This window comes from Myotis brandtii, unplaced genomic scaffold (assembly GCF_000412655.1).
Source record: "Myotis brandtii unplaced genomic scaffold, ASM41265v1 scaffold10, whole genome shotgun sequence".
NCBI lineage: Eukaryota > Metazoa > Chordata > Mammalia > Chiroptera > Vespertilionidae > Myotis > Myotis brandtii.
Window position 1 is genome coordinate 3,519,061 of NW_005353325.1, and position 15,079 is coordinate 3,534,139.

The following is a 15,079-nucleotide window of genomic DNA, read 5'->3' on the forward strand; positions in this document are numbered from 1 at the left end:
TTGTTTCCTTTGGATATATATGTAGCAGTGGGATTGCTGGATCATGGTAGTTCTACTTGTAATTTCTTGAGGAACCTCCAGACTGCTTTGTATAATGGCTGGTACCAGTTAACATTGATGGATGAGTTAATTAACTCAATGAGGGAAATGTATATGTATATCAAATCATCACATTGTAACTTCAAATATCTTATGGTTTTATTTGTCGTTTATACCTCAATAAAGCTAGAGAGGGGGGAAGCCCCTCACCAGCTTCTCATTTGTCTCAAAGTAAAAGTGGCCGTCCTTTGTGGCCTGCAAAGCCCTGCCAACTCACCTTACCTTCCACTCTCGTCCTGCTGCTTTCTCTGCTTCAGCCCTCCTGACTCCCTTGCTTTCCTACATCATCTCAGAGCATTGCACTGGTCATTCCAACTGCCTGGAACATTCTTCAGCCAAATAACTGCATGGCTTGCTCCCCACTTTCTTTTTTATTAAAATTTTTTAATGTTGACACTATTGCATATGTCCCCTATGCCCCCCTTTTCCCACCTCCACCCTCCCTCCCGTCCCCCTCCCTTGGCCATTGCCACACTATTGTCCATGTCCATGGGTTATGCATATATATGTTCTTTAGCTAATCCCTTCACCTCTTTATCCAGTCACCCCCACCACCTTCCCTTTGGGCACCCACCATGTATTCATGCTTCAGCTCCCTCAATTTCTTTAAGACTCTGCTCAAATGTCATTCTCTCCATGAGGCCTTCTCTGGTCACTCTTTTCAACTGCAACGTTGCTCATCACCTGGGACACTTCCCTTCCTGCTTCATTTTTCTCTAAATGTATATCACCATCTGGCACAAGATGTATTTCACGTAAGTGCTTTTATTTATTGTCTGTCTCTGCCCACTAGAGTGAAAGCCCCTTGGGAGCAGGGATTTTTGTCTATTTACCAGAATTATGTCCCTACCTCCCTAACAATAGCTGACACTGAAGTAGGTGCTCAGTAAATAAATGAATAAATACATTGGTCATTCTAACTCTGACTTGAGGCCATTGCTCCTTGCAAACTACAATTTAGTTACAACTCTCTTAACACCAACTCTCTCCTGGCAGCTGAGAGTGACAGGCAAAGTAAATAGTGCCGAGTAAAACAGTCCATCATCAGAAGCCCTAGAGGCATTACTAGGGCAACAGAGATTATGTTTTAGCTGGTTTGGACTCAACCGTTTCCTCTCATCATTCATAAATCTGAAGCAGAGATTGGCAGAGAACACGTTGGCTCAGGCCGCACAGCAGTTAGAAGGAAACCTCTGACAGTTCCCCTCCAGAAGTCCAGTGACCCTGTCCGAGAACCAGCTGGACTCTGGCAAAATCCCCAGAATTCTGGGAAGCGATGCCTCAGCACAGGAAGTTAATTATCCTCTTCTGGTCCTGCTGACTGGCCATTCCCCACAGAAAAGTTTTTCTCCATAAAACAACAACCATTACGCCAACGCCAACAACCAGACCAATGCCCCTTCATTGCTTTGGATATTTATGTTCCTCACCTACCCGTTGGTTTTGAGATTAAAGCCATGATATCTTAGATTGGCTGTGCCTGTGTCCAGATGACATAATAATTATAAGTGGCCTTTTCATAAAATTTTAAGAATGGTCTCTGTGGGTAGACACTCTACCTTGCCTGCCCAGTCTGGGTGCTAAGGTTGGTGGGCCAATCCAATACCTGGCAACTCTTCACCAAAACAGCAGAAAGATTAGTCAAGAAGGCTCAGGTTGGTGGGCCAATCCAATACCTGGCAACTCTTCTTCACCAAAACAGCAGAAAGATTAGTCAAGAAGGCTTGCAGCCTCAACCAGACAGATTTTACCACTTAGTATGGGCTGAATTGTAACACCTCAAAACTCATATGTTTAAGTCCCCACCCCAGTATCTCAGAGTATAACTGTATTTGGAGACAGAGTCTTTTAAGAGGTGATTATGTTAAAAGGAGGCCATTCGGCTGGTGCCCTAACCCAACATGACTGATGTCCTCGTAAGAAGAGGAAAGAGCAAGTGCCCAGAGGGATGGCCATGTGAGGCCACAGCAAGCAGATGGCCTCTGCCGGCCACGGAGAGAGGTCTCAGCGGAAACCAACCCTGCCAGCACCTTGATCTTGGACTTCTAGCCTCTAGAACTGTGAGAAAATACATTTTTGTTGTTTAAGCCTCCCCCCGCCCACCGAGTCTGTCATATTTTATTATGGCAGCCCTAGCAAATGAACTTACAATCTTATTTCTCATGCTCTATGTCTGTTCCTATCTGCTGTCCCACAGATCATGAAATGCTGAAAATCCTGAAGCTCTGTGTGCCTTTTAGTGCAAAACTACTTCTTAAGAGTTGCTGCTGCAAAGCTCTTGTAATTGCCTTTAAAAATTACAGCCCACAAGGCAATTCCTACGACAATGATGAGACAGTTGTTAAAATAAACTTCCATGGTGGGGTAGGAGTCCATCTCCCAAGGTAGAAACTGTAAGGACAGCCATAAGCCCTCATACTTCCTCACCAAACTCTGGGATTCACAGAGGTCTCTTGGCCCAGTCCGGGCCCCATCCCTAGCCCCTGCCTGACAGAAGCTTGGTTCTTGTCCTCCTATTGCCACTGGCTGCTGCCTGTCATCCTCCAATCACCATTCCAGTTATCTTCTTCAAAAACAAGCCAAGGATGACAAAGATGCTCTCTGAAGGTGGGAGAAAGGGACCATCTGAACAAATATTTAACAGTGAAATACTGGTGATATAAACATTAAATTCAAGGAGTGAAAAAGATACCTAGTAATATTATTATTATTATTTAACATGTTTAAACCACCGCCCCAGGTAGAATTTTCTGCTCTGTCCTCTGGGGCCCCACAGGCAATCCGCCATCCTCCACAGAGTCCTTGAAAGCTACATGTTGAGGCTGTCAGAGCTACAAGGTGAAGAAACCGAGGTTCTCACATTTCTGCTTGGTGAGGCGCCCACTCGTCAGCAATGCCCACTGGGAACTTCCTGTGAGGGAGAAGAAAACTTCTAATGTTTGAGCCAGTCCACATTCATGAGCTTGATTGCTCCACATTCTAGAATTACCTTACCAAAGGATCCGTCTTGATCATCAGGCGCCTAGTGTTCCTACAGCAGTGCTTGGTGCAGAGCAGAACTTTGCCCTCAGAACCCTGAGTTCTACTAGAAAACAGAGCCTGCTATTCAAACAGCAGAGTAAGGGGCTTTATTAACACGCAGGAGACAGGCTCTGGAACTGCAGATGAACACAGCTGTCCACCTTTCTAAAGCACGAGGACACTGCCAGGGGGAAGAAAATGGAAGGTATTCTTCCCCAATTCCAATTCTCTTCAAGATCTTACAAGTCAGATGGTCCAGATCCAGAGACGATAGAAACAGGGAGGTTTAAGTAGGACGAGGGCAGCTGCACTCTGAGAAGATCGATCTCTTTGCACCATCACGGACAGATATGTAAAGAGAAGATTAAGGCTGTGTAGGTGGAGGGGGAAATCTTAGGTTTGTACTAAAGGACTAAATTAAAAGGCTGACTGAGTCATGTGGCCCAGAGCGGGTCCCAGGGTGAGAGGCCCGGACAGTGGTCACTGGACAAGTACAGTGTTTGGACAGATGCCCCAGGTTACTTTCAAATACTCCCACCCCACTGCTCTTCTTGTTCCCCCAAAGTTCATCTAAATGGAAGAGTCCCAGTGAACTGCATTTGCACCAGATGTGTGTGTTGTTACATAGCACTGTGAAACACTTCCTTCTTTCTCAAGGTCTTTTTTGATTAAAGAAGCAAAATTAGCCCTAGCCAGTGACTCAGTTGGTTGGAGCATTGTGCATACGCCAAAAGTTTGTGGGTTTGATTCCCTGTCTAGGCACATACCTAGGTTGTAGGTTCAATCACCTGTTGGGGCACGTACAGGAGGCAACTGATGGATGTTTCTCTCACACATCTCTCTCTCTCTCTCTCTCTCTCTCTCTCTCTCTCTCTCTTTCTCTCTTTCTCCCTTCTTCTCTCTCTAAAATCAATAAACATATCTTTAGGTGAGGATAAAAAAAGAAGAAAAAGCAAAATCATACCAGCTTTCCCCTGCCCTTTTACTCTCACGGTGAAAAGACAAAACCTTTGTAAAAGTAGGCAGGTGGCAATCTACAAAATGTAACCTCAGGCCAAGAAGATGATCAATAGACAGCAAAGCATCATTGTGGGGGTGGGGGGAGTTGGCGGCAGGATATGGGCAAGGAGAAGTCTCAGAACTCACCACCCTCACTGGCTACTCATAAAGGGTTATACTCAGGGTCATTCATTTCCGTAAACTTCTGTCCCATGACCATAAATGCCCATGTTCTCTGCCATGTGACCCCACCCCTGTTGCCACAGCTAATTGAATCAGAGATGGACATCCAACCCAAGGGTAGCCCGTTTAGGGTTGACCAGCAGCGTATGAGATAGCCTGGTGAGAAATCACTGCCCTACAGAGATGATGGTGATTAAGATATCACCATCTTAAGAAGGCAAAATGGAGAAAGGGAGAGGGGAAGACAGGAGATGGGACAGACAGCAAGGTAACTGGCCTCTGGGACACTGTGGATACGAAGCGACCTTCCACTGCCATCATTCATCCTGGGCTGTGACGCTCTGCTGTCTGTGGGTCTCACTCTTCTCTGGAAGTTGTGTGGCTTTCCCCCAACTCCCCAGAGGCCTGGCAACAAGCTTGAGATTCCTGTTTTCTTTATTCCACGTATGTGCTAGTAATACCCGCATTACTTGGAGTGACACAAGTACTTGCTTGCTACCAAGGAGTGGAGTGTGTGTGTATGTACAGTGTGCATGTATGTACCTGTACACTGTGTTGTGTAATGGATGGTGAGGGCAGCATAGCAGTGATAAACGTGGGCAGACAGGGATGTAACAGGGTCAGACAGTCTGGCCATGGGAGTAACAGGAATGGACAAACTCATTTGGGCTTCTGCCCACTTTAGTCCAACACCAGGGCTGTGGCTCTATGTGTCCCTCAGATTCCCTTCCTCTTAAATACATCGAGTAGAGGGAGGAAAGGGTGCATGTCCTTCCTACTTCATTACTGATGCATCGTTGTATTGACTTAGAAAGTCAGCTCACCTTCTTTTTTTAAATTTTTGTTTTATTGCTTAAAGTATTACAAAGAGTATTACATATGTTTCCTTCCCCCCCCCCTTGACATTCCCCCAGCCTCCCCTACTCCCCAGTGTCTTGTGTCCATTGGTTATGCTTATATGCATGCATACAAGTCCTTCGGTTGATCTCTTACCCCCTCTCCTGCCCCCAACCCTTCCCAGCCTTCCAGCTGTAGTTTGACAATGTTCGAGGCAGCTCTGCCTCTGTATCTATTTTTGTTCATCAGTTTATAATGGTCTTTATTATCCATAAATGAGTGAGATCATGTGGTATTTTTCTTTCATTGACTGGCTTATTTCACTTAGCATAATGCTCTCCAGTTCCATCCATGCTGTTGCAAATGGTAAGAGTTCCTTCTTTTTTACAGCAGCGTAATATTCCATTGTGTAGATGTACCACAGTTTTCTAATCCATTCATCTACTGATGGTCACTTAGGCTGTTTCCAGATCTTCGCTATGGTAAATATGTGATCATAGGGATGCATATATCCTTTCTGATTGGTGTTTCTGGTTTCTTGGGATATATTCCTAGAAGTGGGATCACTGGGTCAAATGGGAGTTCCATTTTTAACTTTTTGAGGAAACTCCATACTGTCTTCCATAGTGGCTGCACCAGTCTGCATTCCCACCAGCAGTGCACGAGTGTTCCCTTTTCTCCACATCCTCTCCAGCACTTGTCGTTTGTTGATGATAACCATTCTGACAGGTGTGAGATGATACCTCATTGTTGTTTTGATTTGCATCTCTCGGATGATTAGTGACTTTGAGCATGTTTTCATATGTCTCTTGGCTTTCTGAATGTCCTCTTTTGAAAAGTGTCTATTTAGGTCCTTTGCTCTCAGCTCACCTTCTTATAAAGACCTGCTTTAGGGACTGCACTGCTCAAGCCCCTGGTGGAAAGGGACAGAAGCCTCGTTTGGGCTGACCTCTAGAGTCTACCTCTCCTGGCTTACCAGGCACCTTCTCGCAGCCTGTGGTCTCCGTGAGGCTGGAGTCCTCAGGGGGCAGCTCCTGCGTTCACATCCTCGCAGCTTCACCATCGCAGACCACAGACACCCTTAGAGCGAGCATGGGAGTTGTCATTTCCTGTTTGCATCAAACAGTAGACCCCTGGTAAGGGGTGTGGGGCAGACTGGACAAGACCGCCAGAGAAATTGTCGGGACACACACACACACACACACACACACAGTGCCAGCTGCCTGGGCTGCTGGCCTCACTCAGCTAGGACCAGCACCACCTGCTTGTGCAGACACCCACTGCGGGCCTGTGGCTCCCCTCCAGCCCAGTAGGAGGCAGCATTGCTCCTCTCTGCCTGCTTGGCCTTGGCCTCTCCACAGGCTGACTCCGGGCTTCCGTCTCTGCAGGAATAGAATTGAAAAAAAAAAATTTATCTTTGGAAAACTCCATCACGCTTCAAATGTCAAGATGCTGTAAGATTAATCTAGATTTTTCTCCTCCTTTTTAAAAGCCCAAATTTTAAAACAGAATCATAAAATCCTAAAACCAGAAGGAGGCTCTAGGATTAGATCACTCCCAACACTCTGGTTTAAAAATGTAGAAATAGCCCTGACAGTGTGACTCAGTGGATAGAGCATCATCCCCAGGCACTGAAGGGTCTCAGGTTCAATTTCCAGTCAAGGGCATGTACCTGGGTTGCAAGTTCAATCCTCAGCCCTGGGGTGCGTGCAGGAGGCAACCAATCGATGTGTCTCTTTCACATTGATGTTTCCCCCCACTCTCTCTCTTTTCCTCCCTCCCTCCCTCTCTTCCACTTTCTCTAAAAAAAAACAATGGAGAAATATCTTCCAGGTGAAGATTAACAAAGCAAAACAAAAATAAATATATAAAGAATTAGACTCAAATATATATTTCAATATTTGGTAGCAAATTGCTAAATCATCTGAACCAAACATAAAAAGCAATGAGGAGAGACAATGCATCTGAATGAGGCGTTGGTTATCACTTGCTGAAAGGCAGGACTAAACTTTCAATAGGCAAACAACTTACCAGAACACCCAAGTAACCGTTGTAAGACCCACCGTAGAGATGACTTGAACAAGCACTGTGCAATGGAATAGGTAATGTGAGCCCCAAATGTATAATGTTAAAATGGCTGCAGAAATTTCTCAAAAGGTGAAAAGCAGCAGGTGAAATTTATGCTAATAGTACTTTCATATTTAACCCATGTATCAAACATATCATTTCACTATGTAATCATGTCACTGACTGGCCACGCTGGACGGCGCAGAGCTGAACAAGGGGTCCATCCGGACCTTGCAAAGTCTGCAGGATGCTCTGCACAGGCACCCTCCCGCACTCACCCCGAGTCCTCCGGAGAATTGTTCTGTAGAACTAGTATGGGCTGATACAATTTGATCAAAAAGAGCTTCCTGTTTCAAAATAACCTGTTTTTAACTTTACCTTCCCTCCTCAGATAAACTCCAGAAGGACCCATAATAATTGCATTGCTATGATTCTTAAACAATGAGCTAAAGTGGACATGGTCGGCCAATGCCGACGGGAGTTTGGTGGGAAAGGCTGTCCTGCCCCTTCCCAGAGGGGCTTGCAGTCCATGGCCAGGAGGGCTTCTTAAGCTATCAGCCAGCCTGCTGAGAACAAATGGAGATCCTCCCCCTGCGCCCGCAGTGTTGAAAACACTGTGGACAATTTCTGCATTCCCCCTCTTTGTTACAGGCGCTGGTGGGGGATGCAGGCTGGAATCACAGCGTGCTGAGGACAAGGCAAGCACGCAGGCAAGTGGCTCCTTCTGAACAATGGCCAAGAAGAGTAAATCGCTTCCAGGATTTTGAGTCACTTGTAAATAATCTGGAAAAGCCCAGCCTTGCATGGCTCAGTGGTTGAGTGTTGACCTATGAACTAGGAGGTCATGGTTCAATTCCCAGTCAGGGCGCATGCCTAGGTTGGGGCTTGATCCCCAGTGTGGGGTGTGCAGGAGGCAGCCAATCAATGATTCTCTCTGATCATTGATGTTAGTTACTATCTCCCTCTCTCTCTCCCTTTCTCTCTGAAATTAATACAAATATACATCTTTTTAAATGATCTGGTAAAGACAGAGGTTTCGAACTCAGCATCACAGTGGAGGACAGTCCCGGCCATACCCACACAGCAAGGCGTGGGAGAGTGCCCAGGTCCCTGCTTCCAGCAAAGATGGAGGCGCACCTCCGTGGCCCTTTGGGGAGTGGTGTTTCCCTCCCTGCTCTCCCAGCCGCCTTTGAGATTTGTCAGTGTTGCCTGGCACACAGTCACAGGGCCAACTCCTGTGCACCCCACACCCGGGGGCTGCTGCCGTTCTGTCTTCCTTGCAGCCCCACAGTCTGAGGTTGAGGGTTTCTCACCGAACAGTGAGCAGAGCTGCTGACAAACTTTAACCCAGTCTCCTCGTAACTGCATGAAAGTAAAATAAGCCACCACCCTACCCAGAGGCGAGTCTCCCCTTTATTTATGGACGGATCATTGTAGGGAAGAATCTGGAACCAGGATATTTGTCATGCGGAGCCTCCGAGTCTTTTGTCCTAAAAATAATGTTTGGCATCCACTGACCACTTCCTCGATTCCCCCACTAGTTCCCTATAGTCACTCATGTAGTGCCCTTTCTAATAATAGTAATTCCAGTTCTGCTCTAAGTGCTTCACTCACGATGAGTTTCCTAGGGCTGGTGGAACAAAAACCGCAGGCTGGGTGGATTGCACAACATACAATATTTTCTCACAGTTCTGGAAGCCAGAAGTCTGAGATCAAGGATGAGTCTGCTATACAATCCTATGAGGCAATTGAACTTACCATACTGAACTTACACCTGAAGAAATGAAAACATACCGGGGTCACAAAACCCTAGGGCTACACAGCTAGTCATTGGTAGAACTCAAATTTGAACCCACTGCTATATGGCTCCAGTATCCAAACCGTTCAACTTCTCTAAAATAAAATCATTCTTCCCAAAATTCAGGAAAGGTTAGTTTACCATTCCACACTCCCCAAGGCCTGCATAATTTTTTGGTGTAGTTGACTATCCTATATAATAAAAGGCTAATATGCAAATTGTCCCCTCAGGAGTTCGACAGACCAGGAGTTCGACAGACCAGGAGTTCGACAGACCAGGAGTTCGACAGACCAGGAGTTCGACAGACCAGGAGTTCGACAGACCAGGAGTTCGACAGACCAGGAGTTCGACAGACCAGGAGTTCGACAGACCAGGAGTTCGACAGACCAGGAGTTCGACTGCTCGCTATGACATGCACTGACCACCAGGGGACAGCACAAAATGAAGGAAGGCCCCGATCAGCCCTGATCACCAGCCAGACCTAGGGACTCTACCCATGCACGAATTTCATGCACCGGGCCTCTAGTATATCATATTAGCCCTTGGAAGGGAGTAATTCTAACCATTTGCACCAGTGGAGCCAGGTGAGCACCAGGAGTGGGGAAAGGGACCTAGGAGGTTAGCAGGCACTTGAGCCCCTACCCAGCACTGCACTTAACCACCTCGGGCTCTGTGTGGAGCCAGGAAGAAATGGACAGGGCCATTCTGCACAGCTCTTGTTTAAAAAGGGCAAGGAGTAGAAGGATTAGGATTGTTAAAAGGAGGCCAACAGATCCCACCTTATCCCTTCTTCATGACTGGAAGAAAGTGGGGGTCACCTTACTCTCTCTTGAGGAACTGGGGGAGCCAGCTCCTGAGCAATCAGGCCAGTCTTGCTTTGACTCATAGTGTAATGATTTTTCCCTAAAAAATGTAAATGGAGAGACACAAAGACTGGGTGTTGGGAGTTGAGTCTCATTATTAATGCCAGCTGGCCCACAGGGTCCTCAGGATTGGCTGTTCAACTCCTTCAGTTCTGAGAAAATTCCACTAAATTCCCCTCTCCCACCCAGTTGTTACTTGTTGATATTGTTGGTGAGAGAGCTTGAGTTATTTTTCCCACTTAGTTGAGTCCTGTACAATCATAAAAGTAGCAGCACTATCTTTTATTTCATTAATTCTAAAAGATCTTCTCCCCGTTTGCCCAATTTAATGAAGTTTCCTTTATTTTGTTCTCAAAAAGTAGGCATCATACTCCAAAGTGCTGTGTCTAAAATACTTAAATCAGTTTCATTTACACGAATAGTGTAAAAGTAGCCATTTCCTCTGTTTTGTTTACTCCTGCATCCTGAACACCTAGCAAAAGGCCTATTACACAGTAGTACTCACCAATGTGAGGAATGGACAAACAGCCATGTACTAGTATAAATGTTTTCTCCCATCTTATACACATGCCAACTTGCTATGCATACTGTTATGCATGATACTGTTTGTTTTTAACCTCCTCATATGCTTTGGAGATTGTAATAGTTAGCGGGGCAAGAGGCAGGACTCTTGGTCATGTAAAGAGTTCCAAGCAGAAGAAAGCAGCTCTCGGCCCCTGTGTTCTAATCCCAGGAAGCAGCCGTCACCAGCATGAATCAAACCGCTGTGCAGGGCCCGTGTGCAATGAGCCCTCTCTTTGTTCTGTCAAGTCTTTAAAAGTCTAAAATTTAGTCTTCCCAGTAGGCCTCTGAGACAGGTTCTTTGATCATTTATCCTGTTTGCAGAGGAGGGCACCTGAGGCACAGAGAGAAGAAAATTTTAATTTTCCAGCTAAATTTTTAAGTTGATTTTGCCCCATGGACTCCTTTTATCTCCTATCAAGCGAAACATGAGTACTTACCATACACATTAAAGGCATTTAAATGTGTAGGGGGTGAATTAAAAGTTAAGGTATACTAAAAAATAAGTTACATTAATTTTTTTCTAAGTTAAGGTGATTAAAACATTGAGATACCATGACACTCTAATAGAATGGCCAAAATCCAGAACACTGACACCACCACGTGCCAGAGAAGGTGCGGAGAAACCACTCACTGCTTATGGGAATGCAACATGGGGGAGACACTTTGGAACATGGTTTGACAGTTTCTTAAAAACTAAAGATACTCTTACCGTACAATCCAGCAATCATGCTCCTTGATATTTACCCCGAAAAGTTGAAAATGTATGTCCATATGAAAACCTGCACACTGTATGATATGATAATGGTGGAGACAAGTTTTATTCACAGTTGCCAAAGCTTGGAAGCAACCAAGCTGTCCTTTAGTGGGTGAATGGAAATATAAACCATGGTGCATCCAGTCAATGGAATATTATTCAGTGCTAAAAGGAAATGAGCTATCAAACCACGAAAAGGCATTGAGGAATCTTAAATGCCTATGACCTAGTGAAGAAGCCAGTTTAAAAAGACGATATACTGTTTGATTCCAACTATATGACATTCTGGAAAAGGCAAAACTATGGAGACAGTAAAAGGATTGATGGTTGTCAGGGGTTGTGAGGAAAAGGTGGGTGGGAGGATGAATAGGCAGAGCCCAGAGGAATTTTAGGGCAGTAAAACTACTCTGCATGGTACTATAATGGTGCATACATGTCATTATACATTTGTGCAAACCCATAGAATGTACAACTATGGATTTAGAGTGATTATGATGGTCTGTGTAGGTTCATCCAGTATAAGAAATGTACCAGTCCGCTGAGGGCTGTTGATAATGGGGGAAGCTATGCATGTGTGGGGCAGATGGTACAAGGGAAATCTCTACACCTTCCACTCCTACTATGAACATAAGTTGCTGTAAAAAACAATTTTTTTTAAAAAAATCGATATATTTTTAATTTTTGAAATAACCTTGGGGTTTAACATAATAGGCTACATGTAAAACCATTTAGGTGCCTTGTCCCTGGTACCTCCCCATTCATCCCCTTCATGACTTAGGGCCAAGTTTTTTTATCTGCTTTGGGTGTGTACCACTTCTGTAAGAATCAGCTAAGTCAAGAGTTTCATTCCCAGTTTGCATGGTTAAAGTTCTTATGGCCAAGGACATTTTAGTTGTTTCCAAGTTTGGGCAATTATGGTCCTGTAAGATAAAAAGTGAGATATAGGCAGAAGGCTTAGAATCTAGACATTGTAACAGTGTGAAATGAATGGGTCCTCAGAAATCAAAGAGGACTACTATTTATCAGGGTTATTCTTATTATAGACTTTAATTCTTCAAAACACATCATCCCTGGAAATTATCATGTTTGTTACTTTGTTTACTTATTTATTCTCCCTCTCTGCCCTGGAATGTATGTTTCATGAGAGCGGGGCCTTATCGGTCTCGGTCACATCTCTATCTCCAGTGCCTAAGAGAGTCTCTGACATGTTAGATGTTCAGTAATTATTTGTTGAATACATGAATGAACAAAAATGGCTTCATACCATTCCTGGTGCTAAGGATTCATTCTTTTGGAAATCCTGGAAATTACCAGGATTTTTAAAATAAAATAAAAAAGGAAGCTTTTTTTCCAATCAAATACGGGGGCCATGGAGAAAGGAGCAGCATCTGGAGTTCAGTGGAAAATTTTCTTTTAAAATTTAAGGTTACAACCCAATGTTGGTGAGGCTTGACTTCAGGTGTCTCTAATATTATTTAGCTGTTCACTGACACTATTCTCAAAATCCTTCTGTCCACTACCCCGTTTCAAAATCACACTCATTATTTTATCATGGTGGCTCCCCTCTTCCAGGTACCAACATGTGGATTCGTTATCAATTACTGAGTAAAACACTACCTCAGAGTTTATTTTGGCTTAAAACAATTGTGATATAATAGGAAATACATATGTTTAGTCTTTGTCCCCAGTTCCTGGCACATAGCACCTAAAACCCTTGGAATCTCTGGAGAGATCAGAATGTCTTTTATATGCTAATGATATTCATGCACTAGAGGGGAAGGGGGACCCTCAGCCCAGCCTGTGCCCTCTCACAGTTTGGGAGCCCTTGGGGGGATGTCTGACTGACAGCTTAGGCCCATTCCCTGGGGAGCGGGCCTAAGCCAGCAGTCAGACATCCTTAGCACTGCCACGAAGGCAGGAAAGACTCCCACCATCACCTCTGCGCTCGCCACCAGGGGGTAGCTCCTGCATTAAGCTTCTGCGCCCTGGTGGTCAGTGCGCATCATAGCTACTGGTCATTCCGCCATTGGGCTGAAACCGGCTCTCCGACATCCCCCGAGGGGTCCCGTATTGCGAGAGGGTGCAGGCCAGGCCAAGGGTCCCCACTGGTTTATGATCAGGGCCAGGGAGAGATACAGGAGGTTGGCCAACTGGGGAGGGACTGCGGGAGGGCTCCAGGGCATGTCTGGCCCATCTCACTCAATCCTGATGGACCAGACCCTAGCAGCAAGCTAACCTACCGGTTGGAGCATCTGCCCCCTGGTGGTCAGTGCATGTCATAGCGAGCGGTTGAGCAGCCTTTGCATATCATTAGCATATTACCCTTTGATTGATTGAATGGCCTACTGGCTGACCAGACACTTAACATATTAGGCTTTATTATATAGGATGAGATGGCTGGTGGCTGGGGACCCCTAGCTGGCTTCAGGATGGGGACTGGTCACCAGAAAGACCAAGGCATGTTTAGAGGATTGGAAATTTCAGACTCTCCCACCTACAGCCCTCATTCAATCCCTACCTCGTACCCCGGGGAGGGTAGAGGGGCGAGGAGCTGAAGGTTGAGTTCAGTCACTAATGGCATTGATTTAATCGATCATGTCTATGTAATGACCCTCCATAAACCCCTAAGCAGCAGGGTTCAGAACGCTTCTGGGTTAGTGAACACATCAAGGTGCTGGGAGGATGGTGTCCCCAAGGGGACCTGGAGGCTCCGCATGTCCCCATCACCTCCACACCCTCCCCTATGCACCTCTTCCCTTTGGCTGTCCCTGAGCTGAATTCTCTATAACAAACAGGGTAAACATAAGTAAAGTGAGCCATCTCGCAAATGATCCAACCTGAAGAGGGTGGGTGGAAATCTCTGATTTCTAGCCAATTGGTCAGAACGTATGACTGGCATTTGAAATGCAGGCAGTCTTGTGGGGCTGACCTGTGGGGTCTACACTAACTCCAGGTAGCTAGTGTGAGAATGGAATCAAATTGTTCAACACCAAGATGGTACCCAGAGAATCAGAAAATGGACTGTTGGTGTCAGGAGTGTGGTGAGTAAAAGCAGGTCAACTATAAACATTTATCTCATCGTTTGGGTGGGTAAGGAATTTGAGAGCAGCTTACCTGGATGGTTCTGGATTGGAGTCTTCCTGTGAGGTCGCAATCTAGGCGTCGGCCCAGGTGTCAACCCAGGCGTCAGCCCAGGGGTCAGCCTAGGCTGCAGTCACCTGAAGGCTTGCCTGGGCCTGGAAGATTCACTTCCAAAAGGGCCCACTCTCCCAGTGGCCAAGCTGGTGCTGGCTGTTGACCAGTGGCCTCAGTTCTCGCCACTCTGACCTCTCCACAGGGCTGCTTAGGACAGGGTGGCTTCTCCCAAGGCTAGTGCCTCAGGAAAGCAAGATGACAGCTACCATGTGCTTCATGTCCTGGCCTCAGGGGTCACATCCTGTCACTCCCACGCCGTCCTGTTGGCCACCCAGGCAGCCCGGCGATTGTAGAGGGAGCTGCCACACGACAACATCAATAGCAGGAGGCCAGGCTCTCTGGCAGCCACCTGGGAAGCTCAAACACAGTGTTCAAATATATTTTTCAAATAAATGAATAAACTATTTAATCAAGTCCAAGTCCTCCACACTCAGTCCATTTGGATCTAGCGTTGAGCATGAGAGCATGGGCCTCTGGCAGCATGAAACTGTTTATTGGCTTCAGTGTCCTCACTCCGGAGGAGCCCAGACAAATGATCCGCTTTCACTGTGCCCCCAGCCTTTAAACGCGAGGCGTAAACTCACCGTGAAATTAAATAATTTCAGAGCCAGGAAGAATGCTCATTACGAGCTCTCTCCCGCAGGACCGGCCCCAGGAAAAAGTTGCAACTGGGGGACCTTGGCTTTTCTACCCCAATTC

At 46.0% G+C, this 15,079-nt stretch overlaps 1 long non-coding RNA gene across 1 annotated transcript; it reads right to left on the reverse strand.

The window, feature by feature from the left end:
- Window positions 1–10,247: 10,247 nt before the first annotated feature.
- On the reverse strand, window positions 10,248–14,718 carry LOC106725039. Its single transcript, XR_001360896.1, has 2 exons — window positions 14,300–14,718; window positions 10,248–10,762 (listed from the first exon to the last, which is right to left on the reverse strand). It is a non-coding gene; the product is annotated as an uncharacterized LOC106725039 (long non-coding RNA).
- Window positions 14,719–15,079: the final 361 nt, after the last annotated feature.